Below are 24,690 nucleotides of genomic sequence, written 5' to 3' on the forward strand. Positions count from 1 at the left end.
TCCCGGGGCTGGCGCGCCTGGCAGCCTCGGGGTCTCCAGAAAGCAGGTGACCGCCGCTGCGCACCCCTGCGCCTTCCCCCTTCCCTGGCTTGCAGCCGCTCAACTCCCCCGGCTCCCATCCTGGCTATTTTTTTTTTCTTTCTCCCAAACCTCCAAACAGGAAATAGCTTGAGTCACAATAATACACAGGAGCGGCCGCCGAGGCACTCGCGCCCGCCCATTCCCGGGACAGTCTCCCGCACTGCGGCTCGGGCCAGGCGCCGCCAGCGACGCGCGCGGGGAGCGCAGGGACACCCGCTCCGCAGCCCCGGGCCGCGTCCGAGCGCGCTCCAGCGCGCGGCACAGTCGCCCGAGCCCCGAGCCCGACTCCACGGGTTGCAGCAGCCAACCGCTTCCAGGCGAGTACCCTCCCTCTCCCTCCGCGGTTTCCCAGCGCCCGCGGGGTGTTTGGGCGCCGCCCGCCGCGCGCCTCAGAGACGCCCCGGGCGCTACAGCCTGGGCTCGAGCGTCGCCCTGAAGCCTCCCTTCGGTCCCGACTTTGGCGAGGGAGGGATTTGCGGGGTGTGGCGGGGCGCTGGCGCTCCGAATCTGTCGTTCCGGCGGAGATGAGGGGTTGAGCGACTAAATGCGCCCTGGTGGCTCCTGGAGATCTCCCTGTGGATTCTGAGTCTACTTTATCGGACATTAATTTTCCACCCCCTCTGGGGATGCTTAACTTTTGCCTTCCATCGGCCTTGTTCCCCCCCGGGGGACGACAGCGGCTCGTTGGGTTTTCCTGGGGGAATGGCCCGGGTCTGAGGAAGCACCTGGGGCAGCTCCCGGTACTTGGCAGCCACCTTCCGTTTCCTACCTGGCCTGAAGCCTTCACCCCCAAGGGCTGGTAACTCTTTCACTTTCTGTTGAGCTTCTTTTTCACCAGATTAAAAGGGCTTCTGAGTTTCTGTTGGCGAGGCCAGTGTTTGCAGTATCCGAAGGGCAGGAGCGGGTGCCTGGGATTTGCGCGCGCCTTGGGGGCTGCCCGAACAGCCCGCCGGGTCTCGGCTGCGGAGCTTGCAAACGACGCACACCTGCCCGCCGCCCGTGCCGCCGTGCCGCCCAAAGGTGCGCGCCCGCACGCGCCGCGGACCCTTGGAGAACCGCCCACCCCCATGTGCCTTTTTTATTTCCCCCCTTCACTTTCTGGCTGAGCTTTTTAACATGGTGGGCGTTATCGATTTTCTGGGACTGCTTTGCATGGTACTCCTATAGGAAACTCGATCAAAACCGAATTGGAAATCTTTATGTTGGATAAAGGCCACTGAATTCCAAGCATTCTTCGCCATTGAGAAGGGTATTTTCCAGGCTGTTTCGAAGTCTGCGCAAGGGCTTTCTGTGAAACCGCTTTTTTGGTCAACTATCCTGTCATCTGGTTCGCTTCCTAGTCCCGCATGTGGGTGGCTGTTCTTGGGATGCTCCTTCTGGAAGGCTTGTTATCCAAGTTTATCAGTCCATTTTTACAAAAAGTAAGTTAGGTAAGTTAAGTCCTTAACCAGTTCTCTGTGAAGATAAGATCAACCCTCTGCTTGTCCCTGAGGGACGGGGTGACAGTGTTTACTCTCAGGTATCCTGGGGCTTTGCTATTTCAAGTGAGGTCCATTGTCAAGCAGCAGCGGCATCTCCTGGGGGCATATTAAAAATACAGGCTTTCAGGCCCCACCCAGACCTGCTGAATCCAGACCCCCAAGGGATTATTTGCATATTAATATTTGGAAAGCTCTGATCCCAGGCTATCAGGAGATGAGGTTTTCTGTCCTGTGTTCAGAAATCTTTTCTAATAGGTTTCCATACATTGCCACCCAGGCCTACATTTTCTAGGCCCAAATACCCCACAGCCACGAGGGTCATACACCTTTCCACCCCAGGTAGCTTAGCAAAATTTGGACACGTAATTAGCATACTAGGTTGTGATTTTCCCCCTGGATATGTTAATTCATTTATCATCATCATTATTATTATTATGGTAAAATAAACATAATGTAACTTAGTCAAGTTTATTTTAATGTTTATTAAAATAAACATAATGTAAACTTAGTCATTTTAACCATTTTTAAATGTACAGTGCATTAAGCACGTTCATGTTGTGTAACCATCACATTACCACTATGCATTTCCAGAACTTTTTTATCATCCCTAATAGGAACTTGGTGCCCAGAGTTTCAGTAACCCCCTCTCTCTGAACTTCTAGATATTGTTAGTATTTTTTGTAAGGCATAGAAAAGGTTCAAATGGAATGTAAAGTAAAAGTAAAAGTCGTATTTGCAGAATATGAACAAATATTTGGAGATTCCTGGGTCACTGGCCTGGTGGACATGACTCTCCAGCTCCAGGTTCATAGAGTGCACTGGTGTTCTTTCTTTACTCCAGAGAACTTATAAACCCCTGAGGGTTTCCTTTTGCTTTGGCTGAAAAGGAATGGAGCTATCCAAAAGTTCAAAGTGCACTACTTAACTTAAGTGTAGATGCTTAGTAAAATTTTATCTCTGCCCTTCTTTTTGGCAGTCTGTATTTTAGCTGCCCTGTATGTATTGGGTTTATTTTTTTAATATTGGACTCAAAACTCATTTTTTTAAATTGTTGTAATAGACTTTAGGGGAAAAGTTGCTACTTGGTAAATATAGGAGGAGATTATAGCCAGATTACAGAAAGATTTGTAATAATTTTCCAAAATACCCCGTATTATTTTTGCTTTAATGTTAAACACATAATTTCTAGTTGTAAAAAAAAATTATCTAATTTAGAAAAGCTTCATAATAATGAAAGCCGTCTCCTTAAATCAGTCCAGCTTGTGGTTTGAGGACATACTTTTCATTGAGAACATTAATGTGAATGGTTTCATTCATGATCTAAGAAAATCATATAGATCAAGAACATAGCGCAGACTGCAAAAGTGGTCAGAGATACTGGGACGATTTAATAAATAGATAAGTAATGGGGAGTAATTCTTCTCTTATTCTTTTTTCTCTAAGACCCTTGACTTTTCTTTTTTTCATGACATTGAAGCTATCAACTTGTAGGAAGGAACTTACAGCCTCCTTTGAAAAATCCCATTGAAATGATGAATGAAGAGAATGCAAATAGACAAGATTTGGCAGAAAATTCTCTCTTTGGGAGATTCTTGTATTCACAGAATTTCAGAATGTTATTTCCTTTTAAATCTAGTAAAACAAAAGAGCAAAGGTGTCCGCTCTGACACTGTTGTCATCTGAAATAGCAGTATGTCAGTGTTTTATTTGGTGAACAAATGTCATTTTGTAGTGAACACATGAGAAAAAGTTATTTAGAATGTGTCCAATGAATGATTTTATCAGTGATTCAGTGATGCCTGAAGAATCACTGGAAACTATTCCAGACACATACTGAGAATCTCTGTATTGGAGCCTTAGGTGATCCATAACACCTTGGGTGATTCCCACATATATATATTTTTTAAAGATTTATTTATTTATTTATTTATTTATACAAGCACTGGGTACAGTCAGAAGCGTGGGAGGGTGAGAGAATTCCCCAGAGCCAGAGCAGGGAACAGAACAGGCTGACCGACGAAATACACTGCTGAGGGGAGCAGCGGGCACAGCAGGAGAGGTCTGTGTGCTATGTGGGACCCTCGCCGGTGGCTGGGGATCCAACCAGCGCTGCAGAGGATATGGGCAGCTTCGCTCAACCGCTGCGTCACCAGGGGAGGCCCAATTCCCACATATATTTAGGCTTGGAGTTGCTAGAATAAAAACACACATGCATTCTATGATTTTTTAAAAAAAGATTTATTTTCATTTATGCATACAAGAACTGGGGTGTAGGCCAGAGGTGTGGGGTGTGAAAGGATTCACCAGAGACACAGTGGGGAGCAGAACAGGCAGATCTACTGAAATACACTGCTGATGGGAGCAGCAGGTGAGGCAGGAGAAGTCTGCTGGGTCATGTAGGTTAGCTCCCTGGCCGGGGATCGAACTCGTGCTGCAGTGGCTGGCTATGGCTTGATAACGCTGACTTGAATCCCAGTGCCACCAGGGAAGCCCCCATTCTAAGATATTGAAAAGTTAATCAGAAAGTACAAGAGAACACAATTTTCAGTTAAACATAAATAAACAATGAATTCTTCCTTAAAATTAGCTAGTCTTTTTTTTTTTTTTTTTTGGTTTGGCAAATCAATACCCTTTGACATGGCTCAACATCCTTGAGATCAGAGGTATAGAACACCCCACTGGACTTCATAGGAGAGATCAAGGACTATTTGATTTAGCATCAGTAGACATTTGTTGAATGCTTATTGTGAATCAGGTATTTTCAGATATATTCTCATTAAATCCTTACAACAACCTTGAAACAGGTATTTCTTTTTTTATCATTTTACTGAAACCTACCTGGGTCTTCCTACTTTAGACCATGGACCTTTCATGTAGAATAATAAATCCCTGCCTACTTATTCCTCTCACCTCCAAGAAATTATATATTTCATGAATTCTTCATTCAAATCTTTGGGAACATCAGGTTTTGCATGCACTATGCCCAGAAACAAATAGATGAGCCAAGACAAATTCTGAAAGCGCAAAGAGTTCTTTCCATGGTGCTACAAGACCTTGGATGAGTGACTAGTGAGATTATACTTGTTTTGAATGTGGCATTAATGTAGCTAGTCCAGCTGCCAGAAAAATCAAGACTTAAGCGTCCTTATTGAGATTGGTTAGCTGTGCCACCTCTGCATATTGGTCTGACAGAATCTCTCTAGCACCCTGGATGCAAAATGAAGAAGCAAGGGCACTGGATTTAGTTGTGGAAGAACAGACATCCAACAGACCAGGTGCTATCTGAACAAAAACAAACTTCATGAACTTAATGCTGCCACATGCCAGAATATGAAATTAGGGGAATTACCTCCCTCTTGTTATGGCAATTTCCCAGAGAAATCAGACTGCACTCAGAGAGGTGGAGAGAAAGATTTCATTGTCACACCGGCGGGCTCAGTGGGATAGCTCCCAAAAGTCTGAACCCTGAATTGCAGGAATGGTAAGGTTTTATAGTTTATATAAGGAAGCTTGTTACCCCATCCATCATAGATTTTCTTTATTATTTGGGAACGAGGTCAAGGTAGCCATGGCTACCACCGAGGACAAGCCGTGCAGTACACCCAGCAACTTCTCTGCTCCAGCAAGCAGCAGAGTCCAAGCAGCAGACTTGGGAAACTTCCTGCTTCATTCCCCCCTTTGATATCCTTACAAAGTGCTAGGGAGTATCAGTAAAGGCTGGGCCACATTACTTAGGTCTCAATCAACTTGTTGGGAGAGGACTGTGAACTTGTTTTGTGCCACCCCAAGACCTGTTGTCCCCAAATCTATTCCAGAAGAAATACCAAGGGCTACAAGCAGTGGGATGGCCCGGGGGATACGTTTTGAATGATGGCCAGGACCAGTATATGAGAGTTGGGTAGCTTGTTCACCTGACCAGGAGGCTGAGTCAGGGATGAGTAAGTTTGTATAAGGAAGCTTGTTATCCCATCCATCATAGACTTTATTGTGCGGGAAGGAGATCAAGTTCCTGTATGCATAAATGAATAAATCTTTAAAAAAAAAAAAGCTGGGGTGTAGGCCAGAGGTATGGGAGATGAGAGGATTCACCAGAGACAGCGTGGGGAGCAGAACAGGCAGATTGACTCAAATGCACTGCCGAGGGGAGCAGTGGCGAGATAGGAGAGGTCTGTTGCACCATGTGGGTCACCTCCCTGGCTGGGGATTGAACGCGTGCTGCAGTAGCTGCGGATTGCTTCATGGTCCTGACGCTTAACCCCTTGTGCCACCAGGGAGGCCCCTACACCCCAGTTCTTGTATGTATAAATAAAAATAAATCTTTAAAAAATTACATACTATCCCTTCCATCCCTTAACTTGCTCCTCTTAATCCCCTCCCACCCCCACTCTAGGAAATTACTAATTTACTTTCTGTCTATAGATTAACTTATTCTGGACATTTCATATAAATGAAATTATGCAATGCATTGTGTTTTCAATGCAATGCATTTTGTTTTCAATGTTTACTTATTTTGTAATGTGTATCAATGCTTTATTCTTTTTATTACCAAATAATATTCCATTGTATGTATATACCACATTATGTTTTTCCATTTCTCTATTGATGGACACTGGGTTGTCGCTATCGTGAATAATGCTGCTTATGAAAGTTCATGTACAAGTTTTTATGGGGACAGATGTGGTTATTTCTTTTGGGTACATACCTACAAATGGAAAATACATGGTAACTATAGTTAACATTTTTAGGAACTGCCAGACAGTTTTTCAAAGGGGCTGCACCACTTTTCAGTCCCTCCAGCAGTGAGTGAGGGTTCAGTTTCTCCACATACTCAACATTCATTATCTGTCTTTTTAAATTTTTACCATCCTAGTTATTATGACATGATTTTGAGTCACAGTTTTCTGATGCTAAGATGCTAAGCTTGCTTTCATGTGCTTATTTATTAGGCCATTCTTTTTTTTTTTTTTTTAAAGATTTATTTATTTATTTATTTATACAAGCACTGGGTACAGTCAGAAGCGTGGGAGGGTGAGAGAATTCACCAGAGGCAGAGCGGAGAGCAGAGCAGAGCAGGCAGACTGACAAGCACTCCGCCGAGGGGAGCAGAGGGCAGCAAGAGAGGTCTGCGCACCATGTGGGACCCCCCGCCTGGTGGCCGGGGATCGAACCGGCGGCGCTGCAGAGGCTGCGGGCAGATTCGCAACCCAGCACTCAACCGCTGTGCCACCTGGGAGGCCCTATTAGGCCATTCTTTATTGACTTTTAAAAAATTCTTTTGTAAGGGAAAACTAGATAAAGAGAGAAATCAGTTTTAAATGGATTCCCCAGTTACATAATTATTAGAATACTAAACATATAATTGAGGCCTTTGCTCTTTTGGAATTTATTTCCATTTTGGTTCATCTTTTTATTTTGCCTCCAGACTTAGTGTATGTAGTTCCTGATGTTCCAAAAGATTTGACTGAAAAATTCATGAATACATAGCTTCTTGAACATGAAGGGGAGGAAACTGACAGGAATTTATTATTTTGTGTGCTCATTTATACCCACTAAAAGATCATACACTTCTCAATTGTTAATAAATATTTATTTATGTATGCATAAATAAATCTTTTAAAAAAAGCTTAAAATGTCTACCACTAGCATGAACACAGTTTTTGGTGTGTTATTAAACTAGTTTTCCCTTACAAAAGATTTTTTAAAAGTCAAGAAAGAATGGCCTAATCTGGTGGCCTGTGGGTTAAGTCTCATCACTATCACCACTGTGCCTGAGTTCGATGCCCGGCCAGGGAGCTAACCCACATGGCACAGCAGATTTCTCCTGTCTTGCCCACTGCTCCCCTCAGCAGTATATTTCAGTCAGTCTGCCTGTTCTGTTCCCCACTCTGTCTCTGGTGAGTCCTCTTACCCCCACACCTCTGGCCTGTACCCCACTCTTCTATGCAAAAGTAAGTAAATGAAAATCTTTAAAAAAAAAAGAGAGGGGCCTCTCTGGTGGCGCAAGGGTTAAGATGCAACCAATGAAGCAATCCACAGCCACTGCAGCATGAGTTCCATCCCCAGCCAGGGAGCAACCCACATGGCGCAGCAGACCTCTCCTGACTTGCCCACTGCTCCCCTCAGCAGTGTACTTTGGTCAGTCTGCCTGTTCTGTTCCCCGTTCTGTCTCTGGTGAATCCTCTCACCCCCCACACCTCTGGGCTGTACCCCAGCTCTTGTATGCATAAATGAAAAAATCTTTAAAAACAATAAATAAAAGAGAGCAAGAAACAGTTGTTTGCAGGCATCTGAAGTATGGGACTAGAGCAAGCATGAGAGAAGGGGCAAGGCTATAGGTTGGCTTGGACTGCTGTGCCTGCAGGTGCTGGGTGGAAACAGGGATGTGGGTACAATTCCAAGGGAGCAGAGACAGGCACTAAACTATGTGGCTGGATGAAGAAAAGCCTTGAGATGGGGCTAGAATGGGCAGAGGGTTATAGGGAGACTGAGGCCAGTGAGGGCCCACTAACTCTGCTTGAAAAGGAGTGAGGACATGTCTGAGTTGTTGGGTACAGAGGAGGGACTGAGCTGTTGACCAGATTTTAGGGGGTGGGGGATTATAGCCTCGCCCTTCCACCAGTTTCAGGAAGGCCAGCATTACAGGCTAGCAGGGCCACAGGGTGAGTGTGGACCTTCCTTCATCAGATAAGTAGCCCCTTAAGTCCCACTGGCCTCAGTCCTGGGGTCATGGCTGACCCGCACCCTCTTCTTGACTGTCCCTGATTATCATAATCAACCTAAAAGCAAGGCAAGCTTTATAGACCAGAGCTCTAAATTACACAAGTGTCCTTGTGTAATTGTGGCTGTTGAGTTTTAGTTTCCTTCCTTTCACACATTTGCCTACTCAGCTTAATAGCTTTAAGATCAGTGTTACCATGTGTCTAGTCTTCTTAGCATAACTGGGTATAAGCCGATTCTGAGAGTGGGTGCCGACAATCCATGTTATGAAGGTCAGAAGGTTTACTGCAAAAGAAAGCCAAGAAGAGCAGCAGCCCACTGCTGTGGGTGCCTCTGAAAATGAGCTGTGTTCCACCGTCTTGCTGCTTTCACAAAGTCAAGACAAATGTCCCCTAATGTTATTTTATATCTTATTTTAAAGAATTCCTCACTGTATCTGAGGAATGGAAAGCCTTTCTCATGGGTTTCTGAAAAATGTCTAAAACTTGCCCTAAGGTTCTGTCTCTTGTTTGGAGGCACCTGCTGTCTGCAGAGCGAGAGGGTATAATACCAGGACTGTGGACCAGCTGCTTAGCTCCGCCTGGGACTTGCTGGTGTGGGCAGGAGCTGAGTGGCAGCTACCTGTAGACTTTAGATTCACTAATTTGTCCTGGATCTCACTCAGCTGGTCGCAAGCTTTGTTCCTGGCTGGCCCCTGTGGGCTCTGGCTGTGTGATAGCTCTGGTTAACAGACAACAAGCGTTTCATAATGCTGCCCCTTTGGAAAGACAGTGTCTCAAGATATAAAGACTATACCCCAGTTTTGATGATTTGCTGGGAAGTTTCACTGGACTTAGCGTACTCACCATGGTGGTTACAGTAAAAGGAAGCAAAGGTAAAGGTGTAGAGACTTAAGTCCAGGGAAACCAGCTCAAGCTTCCAAGTGTCCCTCTCACTGGAGTCACCAGAACATGTCTGACACCCCAGCAATAAGTTGTGACAACATGTTAAGTGTTGCCAGATTTCTCTAAAGACAGCGCCCAGGGTTTTCCTGTGGGGCGGAGTGGGTTGACATTGGCATCCTCTGCAAAGCATGTACCAAAAGTTCAGGGTCCCAAAAGGAAAGCAAGTATTCAGCATAAAGCATGTTGTTTGCACAAGCAGCTCAAGCACAGTGATCCACTCTTATCAGTCCTGGAAATTGTGGGGTCTCCCCTGCCAGCCTTCCTCCACATGCCCTCCAGAGATAACCTCCTTCTGCCCAGGGCGTCAACACCCGGACCTCCCATCCCTTCCTGTTCCCCTTGCACCTGCTGCTGGACCAGCCTCTATTTTCTTTGTGTCTCTTCTCAGTCTCTAATTATATATTTGTGTTTACCTGTTTACTATCTATCTCCCTTTCTAGACCTTCCCAAAATCCAAGTTCCCAGATGTTAGCCAAGGGCCAACCTTGTAAGCATGCCTTTCAAAGTAGTTTCATTTTTTTAAGATTTATTTATTTATGCATGCAAGAGCTGGGGCACAGGCTAGAGATGCAGGGGGTTGAGAGAATCCACCAGAGATAGAGTGGGGAACAGAACAGACAGATTGACTGAAGTACACTGCTGAGGGGAGCAGCAGGCGAGACAGATGAGGTCCTGTGCCATGTGGGTTGCTCCCTGGCCTGCTGGGGATTGAACTCATGCTGCAGAGGCTGCGGATTGCTTCATAGTGCGGTGCTTAACCCCTTGCGCCACCAGGGAGGCCCCTTTCAAAGGTTGTTAACTATTTTATGACAGATGCAGAGAGGACAGGAAGGGAGCATGGGGAAGGGAGTCCCTGCACATTGGAAGTTCAACTTCAGGGCCTGGTACTGTAGGTGCTTCTCTCCCTCTGACCAAAATGGAAGAGGACAGGAGTGAACTTGGGTTTCACATTCAGATACTGGCTTCAGGATGACACCTGGGATTCCTTCGTTTCAGGGCCAGAGAAGGGCGGTAGCATACACTGGGAACGAGCTCAAAACCCTGTTCATTCATGCATTCATTTATCCTTAACACACACTGTTGATGCCTCTGCTCTGCCAGGCACTGTGCCAGGTGCTCGGGGCACAGTGGTGAGCAGGCAGCCTCTGCCCTCATGAGACCCACAGTCTAGAAGACAAGCAGGGAGGCAATTACATCTCATTATGCTGGGGACATGCTTGGGACCTCAGGGCATCTGCCCGGGCTTAGTGGGTGTCAGAGGCATGAGTTTTGTAATCAAACTGACTGGATATGAATTATACCTCCATTCTTATTACCCGTGTGGCCTCCGGCAAGTTACTTAGTCACTTGGTGCCTGACTTTCTTTATCTGAAAAGAGAAAGAACTTACATTCACCTCTTAAGGTTGTTGTTAAACAAGATAATACATGTGGAATCCTGGTCTCAGTTGCAGAATGTTGACTAAATAATGGTTCAGTGATAGCTAGGCAAGAGGAAGGGTGTGTTCACCAGAGGGAATAGCATCTGCCATACCCTTAATGCCAGAGGTGTTTATATTATTTTTTTCTTCAAAGATTTATTTTATTTATTTATGCATACAAGAACTGGGGTGTAGGCCAGAGGTGTAGGGGGTAAGAGGATTCACCAGAGACAGAGTGGGGAACAGAACAGGCGATTGACTGAAATACACTGCTGAGGGGAGAAGCGGGCGAGACAGGAGAGGTCTGCTGCGCCTGGCCGGGAATGGAACTTATGCTGCTGTGGCTGCCAATAGCTTGATAGTTCTGAGACTTAACCCTTTGTGCCACCAGGGAGGCCCAGGTGTTCATATTATTAAGGCTTAACTCAGGTATCTTCTCTGTGAAGATCTTCCCAAGTAAAGCACCCAGACAGACTGTCCACTCTGTTCTCTAGCTCCTCCTTAGTTTACATTCACTTGCATCTCTACTGCTGCATGCTCTGTTGTAGTTACTTGTCACTCTATTAGACTGGATCATTTCTGAGGGCAGGGGTGGTATGGTATCATTTGTATGTCCAGTGTCAGTCAGTGTTTGATAGGGAGCTGCTCAGTGGTTGTGAAGGTTGTGAATGAATGAATGAATGAAAGAGTCTTGGGTTAGACTAGAAAACCCAGCTGTGGAGGCCTCCCTGGTAGCATAAGGGGTTAAGTTGCAGCCCTATGTAGCTATCTGCAGCCACTACAGCACAAGCTCAATCCCCAGCCGGCCAGGGAGCTACCCACATGGTGCAGCAGACCTCTCTTGTCTCGCACACTGCTCCCCTCAGCAGTGTATTTCAATCAGTCTGCCTGTTCTGCTCCCCACTCTGTCTCTGGCGAATCCTCTCACCTCCCACACATCTGGCCTGTACCCCAGTTCTTGTGTGCATAAATAAATAAATCTTTATTTTTTTTTAAAAAAAAAGAAAATCCAGTTGCAAGTGGACATGATATCACAGAATGGGTCTCTGCCCACAGAACAGATCTTACACTCCAGAGGGGGAGACAGGTTGCAAACAGGAAAACACTGAGGTATAATTAGAGGCTGAGAAATAACACAAGGAAAATAGAGGTTGGTCCAGCAGCAGGTGCAAGGAGAACAGAGAGGGAAGGGAGGTCCTGATGTTGATGCCCCGGGCAGTGTGTGGCTATCTCCTGGAGCATGGGAGGCCTTAGAAACTGGAAGAACTGGTCAAGCCAGGAGTCCTCCAGATGGGAGTGATGGGTGGAACAAGGTTTACCAGCACCTCTGCTGCCAATGCAGGACCAGAAGGAGATGTAAATAGACCTGGAATGTTGAAGTGGGCTGCTTGGGAGCAGAGAAACCTGGGGCCAACATTCCAGGGCTGGTAGAGGAAGTGTCACTGAGTGATCCGAAAGATGGTCCAAGCTGGATCTAGGAACCATTCTGTAGTTGACTCATACTGCAATTAAAAAATAATACCAAAGACTGAGTGGCTTAAACAACTAACATTTGGTTCTCACAGTTCCAAAATTGGGGTGCCAGCATGGTCGGGTTCTTGGTGAGGATCCTCGTCCAGGCTGCAGATGGCACTTTTCTCTCTGCTCACAAGCCCTTGCTAGATACATGTATGTGGAGAGAACAAGAGCTTCCTTTTCCTCTTCTTACAAGGGTACTTGTTCCATTGTGAGAGGTCTGCTTTACTGACCTTATTTAAGCCTAATTACGTCTTGAAGGTCCTGCCTCCAAGGACTACCACACTGGAGGTCAGAGCTTCAATGTAGGAATTTGGGGGGGATGGACACAGGCATTCAGACCATAATTACCTGGACCAATAAATATTTGGTAAGTAAATGGTAGTTGTGGCTATCACTTAGCATTTTGGATGGTCCAGGAGGCCCTGTGTGATTTATATATATATTCATGACATTTAACTCTCACACAACTTGAACAGTTAGGTGCTATTATTACCCTCAGTTTACAGATGAGGAAACTGAGGCCCTAGAGAGTTAAATGACTTGCCCAAGGCACACAGATAATTAAATGTGAAGCTGGGATTCAAATCCAGGCAGTCTGGTTTGTGAGTACAGTGCCTTAACCACTACACCTTGCTGCCTCTCAGTTAAGAATGAAATCCTTGGGGGTCCTCCCTGGTGGTGCAAGGGGTTAAGACGTAACCTATGAAGCTATCCACAGCCACTGCAGCATGAGTTCGATCCCTGGCCAGGGAGCAACCCACATGGCACAGCAGACCTCTCCTGTCTCGCCCACTGCTCCTCTCAGCAGTGTGTTTAGTACATCTGCCTGCTCCTTACTCTGTTTCTGGTGAATCCTCTCATCCCCCACACCTCTGGCCTGTACCCCGGTTCTTGTATGTATAAATAAATAAATCTTAAAAAAAAAAAAGAATGAAACCCTTGGATCTGGTTACAACAGCTGTCACCCCATTGATCGCCAGGGTTTTGTAGCATGATCTGGCTGCTTGGGCGGGTCCCCTTACTCCCTCACTGCCCCACATGTATTCTTCCTGAAGCTGTGCATGTGGTCAAAAAGGACAGCATTCCTGGAATAAAGACAAACTGTTCTTTGGCAAGGGAATACCGGGGCTGTGCTCACCTGCTAGAACCTTCAAATAAGCTCTTAAGAATGAAACCCTAATATTATTGGATACCTGTGATGTGCTGGCTCCTGAGTGGGAAGCGATGCTGGAGATACAGAGATGACTATCTCAAACCTACCTGTGCAAGCATGATTTTTATGAAGTTAATTAAATGTATTGAGATCATCACAAGACTTTTTTTTTTAAAGATTTATTTATTTATACATATAAGAACTGGGGTACATGTGGCCAGAGGTGTGAGAGATGAGAGGATTCACCAGAGTGGAGAGCAGAACAGGCAGACTGACTGAAATACACTGCTGAGGGGGGCAGCAGGCGAGACAGGAGAGGTCTGCTGCGCCATGTGGGCCAACCAGGGATCGAACTCTTGCTGCGTGGCTGGCAATCACTTGATAGCACTGTGTCTTTAACCCCTATGCCACAAGGGAGGCCTCTCAAGAGACTTTTCATACTGTTCTCTTTTAGCTGTGGCACATGGAACCCTTGGCAGAAGGCAGTGTTTTGCTATCTCGAATGTGTGACCGAACTGTGCACAAAAAATATATTGTTTAGAGAAGAATGGGCTAAGTTAGAAAGTAAAATTTATCCTGTATTTTTAGGAGAGTGTTACATGGTGGTGGTAACATGTATCCTGAAATGTATACTGCTATCAAGAGTTTAAGAAAAACTAGAACCACTTATGTATAAAAGAAGTTTTTAAAACTAAAAATATAGGCCATTTAGAAATAGTTTGTAGGAAAAATTAAAACAAAATGGCATAAAGATCATTCTGTGTTTCTTAATAGCTAGGGTCACATGGAAGCTTGGAGAACCTAGGAAGGAATAACTCACTTCCGTTTTGTGTGTGGGGATGTCCAAGGAAAAATCCAGCTTGTGTCAGGGAGGATAAGGAAAGAGGGTGACCCTTTGGTGGGAAGCCAGACTGGTGGGATTGCGGGGGGTTACTGGAAGAAGAAGGGAGAGGTTATTTTCTGGCCACAAACTCCTCTTTGGGACCTATGAAAACAGGCTTGGAAAAGTGGAGGAGAGGGAAGCAGGAAGCCAAGAGGAGGGTCAGAGGGGAGGTTGTGAGACCCTCCTGTCTCTAAGGAAGCAGCACCCCCTACCAGAGAATCAGAGAGCACATGCTCTTTCTGCATCATCAGAGGCTTAAGGATCCATTTCTAGGAGGCACCAGAGCAGAGTAGTAAAGAGTCATTTCAAAAAGCCTGTAATTTATACCCTTGAACATTGGCTTTGCCATTTAGGAGCTGTAGGAGTCATGTGATTAGGGCAGGTTTTTCAACTCTGAGCCTTATTAGTTTCCTCCTTGTCAAGGGGGTGAGTGTGTGTGGCGGGGAGCAGGGTGTCAGGAATACTGCTTTCTCCCTGAGTTTCACTGCTCTTTTGGTTAAACTCTTTGGTTAAGTCTCTCTTCTGCATTGTTGAGAGAGGTATTGTCCAGCCACCCACACTCTCAACCAGTGATCACCTCTTTTTTCCAGAGGCAGAATCTGGCTCTCAATAGAAGGGACTTTCCAGCTTTTCTTCAAAGTCTTTGAATTCCTTTCTGTAGGTCTGCAGCTCCCCCATTCAAAGCTCATCTTAGCATTTGCATCAGAACTTTCCTCTTGCTCTGCCTTGAAAGGTAGTGTTCCACAAGTTCCATTTCTTTCTCATGGCAAATTCTCATCATTTCATTTCCTTTCAATTAAGACCTGCTTGATCTGGCATTATTAAGATGACCTGTTAGGTCGGCCTTTCTGATCCCTTCTGTTGCAATGTTGGTGTAGAAGAGAATTGCTTCTCTCGGATGGTTAGATTTTGATTGATTTTGGAACATCAGTTTCTTCCTGCACCTTCCTGCCTGGTCATCAACCTGGCCTTCATCCCTTGATTTCAGCTTACCACCCTGTTCTTTTCAAGACAAACCACCCTAGAATACTACCTGGAGATCCTAAGTCTTTCTCAGTTGCTCTTAATAGTTTTAAGTAGGATTTAGCTTTTTCCTTTGGTGAGAGCCCTGCCTTGTGGCCTTTAGAAGGAATCGATCCTGTGAAAACCAAGGCCTTGGGCTTCCAGTCCCTAGAATAGTTAAGATCATAAAGTTGCGTTGTTTAAAGCCACCTATTGGATTGTTGAGTCATGGTGCATTTTTGCTTGAAAAACATAGAAAAAATACATCATGACTTTTCAAAACATTCCGATAGTTTGTGATACTATGACAAGGAAGCTGTTATGGCAGCTTCCTTGAAAATTAATACAGGAAGAATAAGAACGCCTTCAAATCAAGAGAACTGTTTTGTTTTTTTTTTCAAGATTTATTTATTCATGCATACAAGAACTAGGGTACAGGCCAGATGTGCAGGAGGGTGAGAAGATTCACCAGAGACAGAGTGGGGAGCAGAACAGGCAGACTGACTGAAACACACTGCTGCAGGGAGCAGTGGGCAGGCGAGACAGGAGAGGTCTACCGCGCCATGTGGGAATCTTGCCGGCCAGCTGGGATAGAACTTGTGCTGCAGAGACTGCAGACAGCTTTACAGCGCTGCACTCAACCACCTGTGCTACCAGGGGAGGCTCCAGGGAACTGCTATCACAGCAACTATCAGGCAGTATACTCCATCATCTCCCTGACAGAGATGCAGACAGGTTCTTGATACAGGACAGGGTGAGGGGCACCCAGAACCCTCAAACCTGCCTGCTCTAAATGGATTCTGTCATCCGCCAAATCAAGACAAAACATACTCTTAGTGTATGAGGCCTTCAATGGAAAGGAACTTTAATACAATTAGTGTGTGATAGAGAAAGACAAGGGAAAGAATATAGTTTCCAAACCAAGCACCCAAAGTGACCCATCCCCTCATGGGTAAATGCCCAGACAAACAGAGTTGGCCCAAAGCAGGACTGTTGAGGCCCAAAGACTTGCCACAGGTCTAAGACACTTTCTACTCAAGACCTACAGGAAAGGGGCAGAGGTGACTGCTGTCTCCCAATCTAATGAATGGCTGAGCTCTTCTTGACTTAGACCAGCTCCTGTCAATGGTCTAGATTCTGAGCAAGGCCTCATCCCTCATGTGCTCCCCAGCAGAAGCCTTTCAGAATCCTGTGACTCTAGGTTTAGAGGAGAGATGTAAGATGAACACAATTTCTACCAACAGTAATAGGGAGGAATTTTCCTTCACAGAAGGACTTGAATTTTTTTTTATTTCTCAGCAGTGAGGGTGATTGAAGAATCCACAAATTATGATGCAAGTTATTTGGGACGGACTGTCAATTAAGTGATTTTAATTTAGACTTTTATTATTTAATAGCTGAGGTTAAAATTTTGGGAAATATCTCAAGGGAGAACTTTCCAGTTTGTGGGTGTCCTCAGAGCTGGGCTCCCTTTCCTCTGCTCCCCAAATCCTACTTTACCCATTTTTGGTGGTTCCCAGCCCCGGGGTCCCTATACCTTTCAGTCAGACTATTTTTTAGTTTCCTTGTTTTTCCTACAAAATCAGCCATGGACTTTTCCAGTACCTTAACCACCTGCTTTAAGGAGTTGCAGGGAAAAGTCAGAAGCTTTTAGTTGTTTCTTGTTCTTACTTGCAAAGAAAAGAGGATGGAGGAAGGTCTCTTATGGGATTGGGTGCCATGTAGGTTGTGCATTTATCCTGGTGTGAAATTTACACCTGAAACTTATATCATTTATAAACCACTGATAAATCAAGAGGTATTGGGAATAGTATAAAGGACAAATGGGAGAGGTGGCAGGGAGGACATGCTGTCTGTGGAATGCGGATACATGATCTCATTTATAAATCATCCTATGGTGTGGTCTTATTCCCACGGTACAGATGACAAAATAGATTAAGAAGGACCAGTAACTTGCCTGCTGCTCCCCTCAGCAGTGTATTTCAGTAGATTCACCACTCTGTCTCTGGTGAATCCTCCCACCCCCACCCCTCCCTTTTTTTAAAAGATTTATTTATTTATTTATGCATACAAGAGCTGGGATATAGGCCAGAGGTGCGGGAGGATAAAAGGATTTACCAGAGACTGAGTGGGGAGCAGAACAGGCAGATTGAAATACACTGCTGAGGGGAGCAGCAGGGGAAACAGGAGAGGTCAGCTTGTTGGCCGGGGGATTGAACTGGTGCTGCAGTGGCTGAGGATAGTTTTATAATGCAGAGACTTAACCCCTTGCACCACCAGGGAGACCCTACACCCCAGTTCTTGTATGCATAAATAAATAAATCTTAAAAAAAGAAAAAGAAACAGGAATAGGCTTCTGAAACAGGAGGCTGCTGCTGGGGGTTGGGCAGAGAGAGCTCCCTGACATGTATGGGTTGGGTGAGAGGGCAGGATTGGAATGACAGATTTTGTGGCCTCCATTGGAGAGGATGGTTTAGACCCAAAGTGAGTGCATCCTGAGGACGATTGGGAAGAGAGGAGGCTAGTTTGGGCTAGGGTTGGTGAATGAAACTAGGAGAACTGGGCCTCCCGGTGGCGCAGCCATTGAGCTCTGGGCTATGAAGCTGCCCACAGCCTCTGCAGCACTAGTTTGATCCCCGGCCACCGGCGAGGGTCCCACATGGCGCGCAGACCTCTCCTGCCGAGCCTGCTGCTCCCCTCAGCAGTGTACTTCGTCAGTCTGCCTGTTCTGCTCTCTGCTCTGGCTCTGGTGAATTCTCTCACCCTCCTGCGCTTCTGACTGTACCCAGTGCTTGTATAAATAAATAAATCTTTAAAAAAAAAAGGAAAAGGAAAAGAAACTAGGAGAACCACAACTGCTCTCACTCTGGTGTTTCTTTGACATCATGAAGCCTGATTTTCTCGGTGTTTGGTTGGGTCACCTGAGTAGCAGATATTAAAGTACATTTTACATAAAAAGATATTAAGGGGGGCAATGAAATGATTTCATAAAGTCAGATGGTTTATTTGGAGTACAGCTTAAAAAAAATAAAAAAAAAAACCTAGCTGTTTCCCTAACTCTTCTACTTTTAGTTAAGACTTTTTCCAGCTCCCTGAAAAGCAGACCACACCCTGTAAAACAGCCTGTTTGGGGCATTAGTTCATTTCCATTTTTATACTTCTAAAGCACAAGAACAGTTAAAATACCCAGGGAAGAAGGATGTCCACTGTTTTCCTCCAGCAGAAAAAAGTACAAATAATCAGTTCTTAAGGGAATGTCAGTCTGACCTGTCAAATTTTATGTTCAATTTAAATCATTCAGAAAGAGAACTTGAGCATCTATCTGACTTAAAAAGATTTTTGGTTCATGTATGTTAAATTTTTAAAAATTGCTAACTTTTTCATCAATAGTTTTAAGGAGTTTCCAGGTCTCTGCATAGTTCTAAAAAATTTCTAGAATTACAAAGAAAATACCATCCAAATACACATCTGGATAGGATGGTTTGGCTAGATTTTTTTTTTTGTATTATTGTCCTTACGCACTATTGTGAAGTCATTCACATAAAGGTGACAAGATTTAAAAACAAAAAAGTCCGTAAATTAGAAAACTGAGTAATTATTAGAAAACTCATTTATAGAAGAAAAAACAAAATCTTTCTAATTTTTTGCTAGGACAGAATTCTTTCCCTAATGAAAGACCTGATATTTTGTATGGGATCATCATGTAGAAGAATCACTTTGTAAGGGTTGTATGTTAAATACATCAAAAATTCCTATAAAAAACAAAACTTTAAAATAAGCCATTTACAAAGTACTGTGTCACTTTCACTGTAGTAAAAAAGCTTCCACTGGGTAACAAGTTTAACTTGATTTTTCTTGTTGACGTGCATGTTTCAGTTCTTATTTGAAAGGGTTGTATAATTTATCACGCGTCATTAGAAATACAATTTATTAGAACAAAGACTGTTGTGTAAGTGTAATTACATCTTCCTGTATGATTAAATGAGTGCTGTATTGGAGCTCTTTTCTGCAGTGGCAGCTGTAGCTAACCAAGTTCAGCTATAAAAGAATTCCTGTGACTAACTGGTACTAATTGTTTGCAGAACAGCCAGTGGGAGTAATATTCGTGAATGCTATGGAAATGAAATATTCCAAGACCAAATGGTTTATTCCTTGTTTTCACCACTTTGTTGTGATCAGATTATATTATTTGTATAAGACCAAGTGATATGGGAGCATTCAGTCTTGTTGTTGAAGATAATTTAATATCCCTCTATTCAGGCCTCTCATAAATGGGGAAACTGAGGCTTAGGGAGCAGTTAAAGGGTCATTTAACTTACTGACCTTCAAATTTTTTTGCTCACATCCCACTGTGAGATGGTTAAACATACTCTACAACACATATGTTGCTTTATATATTTTTTTATTTCTTTTTTTAATATTTATTTATTTATGCATACAAGAACTGGGTTGTAACCCAGAGGTGCGGGGGTTAAGAAGTCTCACCAGAGACAGAGTGGGGAACAGAATAGGCGGATCTACTGATACACACTGCTGAGGGGAGCAGCGGGCAAGACAGGAGAGGTCTGCTGTGCCATGTGGGTCAGCTCCCTGGCTGGGGATCAAACTTGTGCTGCAGAGGCTGCAGATAGCTTCATAGTGCTGAGACTTAACCCTTTGTGCCACTAGGAAGGCCCCCACATATGTTGCTTTATAAATGATACAGCTTCCTGTAATTTAAAATGTTGGTTCTCAGGGCCTCCCCTGGTGGCGCAGCAGTTGAGCGCTGGACTGTGAAGCTGCCCGCAGCCTCTGCAGCACCGGTTCAATCCCCGGCCGCAGGGTGAAGGTCCCACATGGCGCGCAGACCTCTCCTGCCGCCCGCTGCTCCCCTCAGCAGTGTACTTCGGTCCTTCTGCCTGCTCTGCTCCCCACTCTGGCTCTGGTGAATTCTCTTGCTCTGGCTCTGGTGAACCCTCCCGTGTTTCTGACTGTACCCAGTGCTTGTATAAATAAATAAATAAATTTTTTAAAAAAAGGAATAAACATATAAAAAAAATAAATAAAATAAAATGTTAGTTCTCAAAGTAAATATTACTAATATTTACTAACATACGCACTCAAACTGAGAAAAAGGAAATAGATGGTTTAATATTTTCTTCCCATACCCCAAAGACTATGAGTTTGTGTGCATCACTTTAGGTCATTGAAGTTAAAAAAAAAAAAAAGGAAGAAAGAAAGAAATTAGCTACTGAAGAAAGAGAATCTGTAGATCTGTTCAAGATTACCCTTTCCTGGCCACTATGTCTCCTTAGTCTCATTGTTCACTCCTCCTCTGTCCCAATGGCCTAACTCTCTTCCGCATTCCCACAGAGAACATCTTCCTTTCACTCAAGAAGGCTCTTGGCTTCATCAAGATTCTACAGTGGATTACTTCTGTTTTTGCTTTTGCCCCTACAGCTACTTTTGGTCATCATTCAGGCCTCAAGTCAGACACCTTCACAAGTAAATGTGTGTAATATAGATATGGAATCATCATGTCCTTATCAGAGATTTTTCGTTTTCTGCCCAATTCTGTGTGACATTTGCCATCTCTGTCTTTCTGGTCTGCTCCGCTGCCCTTTTGTTCTGTCTCAGTTAATGAACATGTACGGGGAGAATTGAAAACATCCCATGGCTGACTTTGCTGTTACTCTCGTTGCCACTTTTTGTAGTCGCTGAGCACTTCAACCTGACTAAAGCTCTTACAAACTATTAAAATATTTACTGGTCCCAGTGTTGTCCAAGAACTTTTGCCTTGTAACTATCAAGGAGATATGTGTCATTTCAGTTCTGTGAATAGTACAGGATCCCTAATTGTATCTGTGAGCTTTTGCTTTTTGTTTTGGTTTTTTTTTTTTTTTAAAGATTTATTTATTTATTTATTTATACAAGCACTGGGTACAGTCAGAAGTGCGGGAGGGTGAGAGAATTCACCAGAGCCAGAGGGGAGAGCAGAGCAGGCAGACTGATGAAGTACACTGCTGAGGGGAGCAGCGGGCTGCAGGAGAGGTCTGCGACCCATGTGGGACCCTCATCTGATGGCCGGGGATGGAACCAGCGCTGCAGAGGCTGCAGGCAGCTTCGCAGCCCAGCGCTCAACCGCTGCGCCACCGGGGAGGCCCCATGCTTTTGCTTTTTGAATATGATACTTTGGGGAAGGAAACACATGGTTTATGTAGAAGGGGACTAACTAACATAGTCCATCAAAACTTCTGTTTCCCATAGCCAGGGAGGTATTTACTTCTGAAAGGGAGAAATGTACTAGATGAGATACATGATAATGTATTGCCAACATTTTGAGAACCATAATTTGTTTTTAATAAACTAATGGCTTTTTCAATAAATTGGCGGATTTAAGATTTTGCTACTTTTTAACATATAGGCTTTGCCTTTTCTAGAAATTTATATTCTCACAATTTGAAATTTCAGGGACCTATACACATTTTTAAATAAATGGTATGAATGGTAATTTCTTCAGTAAATTGTTTACCTTCCAAAGTGTTTACATCTTAATCCTTAACATGTATCTTCACATATCTGTTGCCATATCATAATAGGAAGAAAATCTCTATTTAGCATATATAAGACCATATAGCTGAGATCTTCTTTAAGAGCCTTAATTACATGAATCATATTTAGAAAAAAAACGTAGTTCAGGTTTTACTTCTCAACCTCGTTTTTTTTGTTATGAAAATATTGTAATTATAAAGACTGGGTATATGTTTGATTTCTGTTGTTCTAAATGACCTACAGTACTTATAAGGTGTATTAATATTGTTTGGACAGCAGAAATTTCTAATAGATGTTTAATTAATTTAGTAATTCTGTCCCATGAGGCATAAGCTTCCATAATGTTGGCCGTTTAATAGACTTGCTATATAAATATAAAGAACATGTTTCAACTGCATATTCTGTACAGTATTACTCTTAGCAATAGTTGTCTGTTACCCTTTGTTTCGTTCATGCTACTTACATGCAGGCTGAGACCTAGTTTCTTTATGAGTAAAAATAATCTTTTTTAATAGACCCTATTCATAGGGGTAAAAAAATTAAGATTGCCCTTTTCTTTTGGAACATTTACTATTTAAATTCATTTTGATTTTAACTTTGATATTGTGAAAATAAATGAGATTCAAATTTCAAATAAAAAGAATTTAGGGGATGGGGTGGGTATGGAGATCTAGGGTAGACAGAATTACTACAGCATGACTCCTTCTATTTTACTTCCTCTTTATATATGCATTTGTTTAGACAAGGAATAGCATACCTCTACTCGCATAGTAAATAAGAAAAAAATTGCTCTAAGAAGTTGATAAGGGAGATGCATAAGTCAGAACTCCTTTAGGGTAACAGAAATGCAGGTAAAGCTAACTTTCACAAACGGCAGTTCTTTACCTGGGATATTCCAGGGTGATTGCAGCTTAGGCAGAGCTGGATCTAGAAGCTGTAATGATAGCGTCACATTTCTGTTGTACTATTTTTCTCAACTTCTAGTGAAGACCCCGCTCTACTTGGTGGGGAACATGAATGTCAGCAGTCTTGCCATCCTGTCAGAATCTGGTTAACAGTGGAAAAAGGATATTTCTCTGTGAATGTCATATTTGCATCCCAGAGAAGATAAGTCAACCCTGTCTGGGTCATGTGTACCATGACCCATTAGGTTGACCAGTAGGATGGACTTTACCCCAAGGAAAGAAATGAGGAAAGGACCTCAAAGCCAAGGGGAAGACACATACTAAAAAGGGAGAGAGGTAAGTTTTACCTCCAAACTGTATTTTCATGCTAATAGAGCTCAACCATGCTGGGTTCTAGAGATATTTTTTAAATATATTAAAAAAACAAATCAGGACCTTCCTGGTGGCTCAGGGGTTAAAGTCAACACTATCAAGCTATCACCATCCACTGCAGCATGTCTTCACATACTTTGATCGCTGGCCAGGGAGCTAACTCACATGGTGCTGCAGACCTCTCCTGTCTCACCTGCTGCTCCCCTCAGCAGTGTATTTCAGTAGATCCTCCTGTTTTGCTCCCCACTCTGTCTCTGGTGAATTCTCTCACCTTCCCATACCTCTGGCCTACACCCCAGTTCTTGCATACATAAATAAATAAAAATAAATCTTTTTTAAAAATGTAAAAAAAGAGACAAATCTAGAATTATTTCTCTATTGATTGATTTTTGTTTTGGCATTGACTCAAATGAGGAGTTTATAGTTTAGAAAAACATTAATATAAAATGACAGCTAGAACTCCTTCATTTGTGCAGCCGTGCAGCCTTTTAGCGAGCGTTATTTGTAGAAGGAGAAAATCTGCTTCTGATTTAAGTCCACCCAGAGGCACACAGGCTTTTTGGACCAATTATTACTAGACTTTGAGATAAATCATCTCTTGGACTATAAGTATTTGAAGGATTATTGGCCTCAAAGATTTATGTGTGGATTAATTGGGGAGTATACGTTAGCTTGCTGGTGTTTAGAGCCACAGTCATCCTGCAAATCATTTTCATTAGTGCTTTATTTAAAATTCTTCAGCCTAATAATACTGGCATTGCTATGGAGTCTGAAGGAGCTTTCATTATTTATTAATATTTGTGGTTTGGCCTCCCCCATTCCTCCCCACTGTAGAGTTGAATAGTTATAGCCAGAGATACACTAAAAGCACAGCAGCATCTAAAGGCACAGCAGCTTCTGGTATTGCAGAGATTACTTCTGTTGCTTCCTCTGAACAGTGACTGAAGTTTGCATGGCCTTGTTCTAAGATAGACAGGATGAGGTACAAGAAATACATGGGTATTCTGGAAGCAGCAGTTGGTATCACTCCACTTAACAAAAGAGAACTTCTACCTGAGAGCAGAAGACATGTGAACCTTTGGCAGTACCCCGGGTAAGTGAAGGCCAGCGATGGGGGCTTTGGGGTGCCTAGAAAGATGAAAGCATCATCTCTGCCATAGAGGAACAGATTTTGAGTGTTTCATTAAGAACTTGCTTCTTCCTGGTGGATGTGGTCTTCCCAGACTGATATGAAAGTCATGGTAATAATACTCTAAGAAAATTCCTGGTCTAACAGCCAGGAAGATGATGAAGTAATGGGTGTGTCTAGAGCTGATTTTTAATCCAGATATTTAATTTTTTTAACCTGGTTTACATATGCAGCATTCTTGAGAATATGCCCTGCTATTTTCTCCCATAGTGCAAATAGTTTTCTGATTAAAGTGCATGTGCAGACTGTGGGTTAGGTAAATACTTTTCTTTCTTTTTTTTTTTTTTTAAGATTTATTTATTTATTTATACAAGCACTGGGTACAGTCAGAAGCGCAGGAGGGTGAGAGAATTCACCAGAGTCAGAGCGGAGAGCAGAGCAGGCAGGTACACTGCTGAGGGGAGCAACGGGCAGCAGGAGAGGTCTGTGCGCCATGTAGGACGCTCACCCGGCGGCCGGGGATCAAACTGGTGCTGCAGAGGCTGCGGGCAGCTT

The 24,690-nt window shown here is 43.8% G+C and overlaps 1 protein-coding gene across 1 annotated transcript in view; it reads left to right on the forward strand.

Moving 5' to 3' along the window:
- Positions 1-346: 346 nt before the first annotated feature.
- The window catches only part of TJP2 (tight junction protein 2), a 122,339-nt gene continuing 97,995 nt past the window's right edge, over positions 347-24,690 (forward strand). The window contains exon 1 of the mRNA XM_037495177.2: positions 347-398. The gene's annotated coding sequence lies outside the window, so the exon portion shown is untranslated. The remainder of the gene's footprint in view (positions 399-24,690) is intronic.

The sequence above is a fragment of the Talpa occidentalis genome, unplaced genomic scaffold, assembly GCF_014898055.3.
Source record: "Talpa occidentalis isolate TD23 unplaced genomic scaffold, MPIMG_talOcc4v2.1 talOcc4.7, whole genome shotgun sequence".
Lineage (NCBI taxonomy): Eukaryota > Metazoa > Chordata > Mammalia > Eulipotyphla > Talpidae > Talpa > Talpa occidentalis.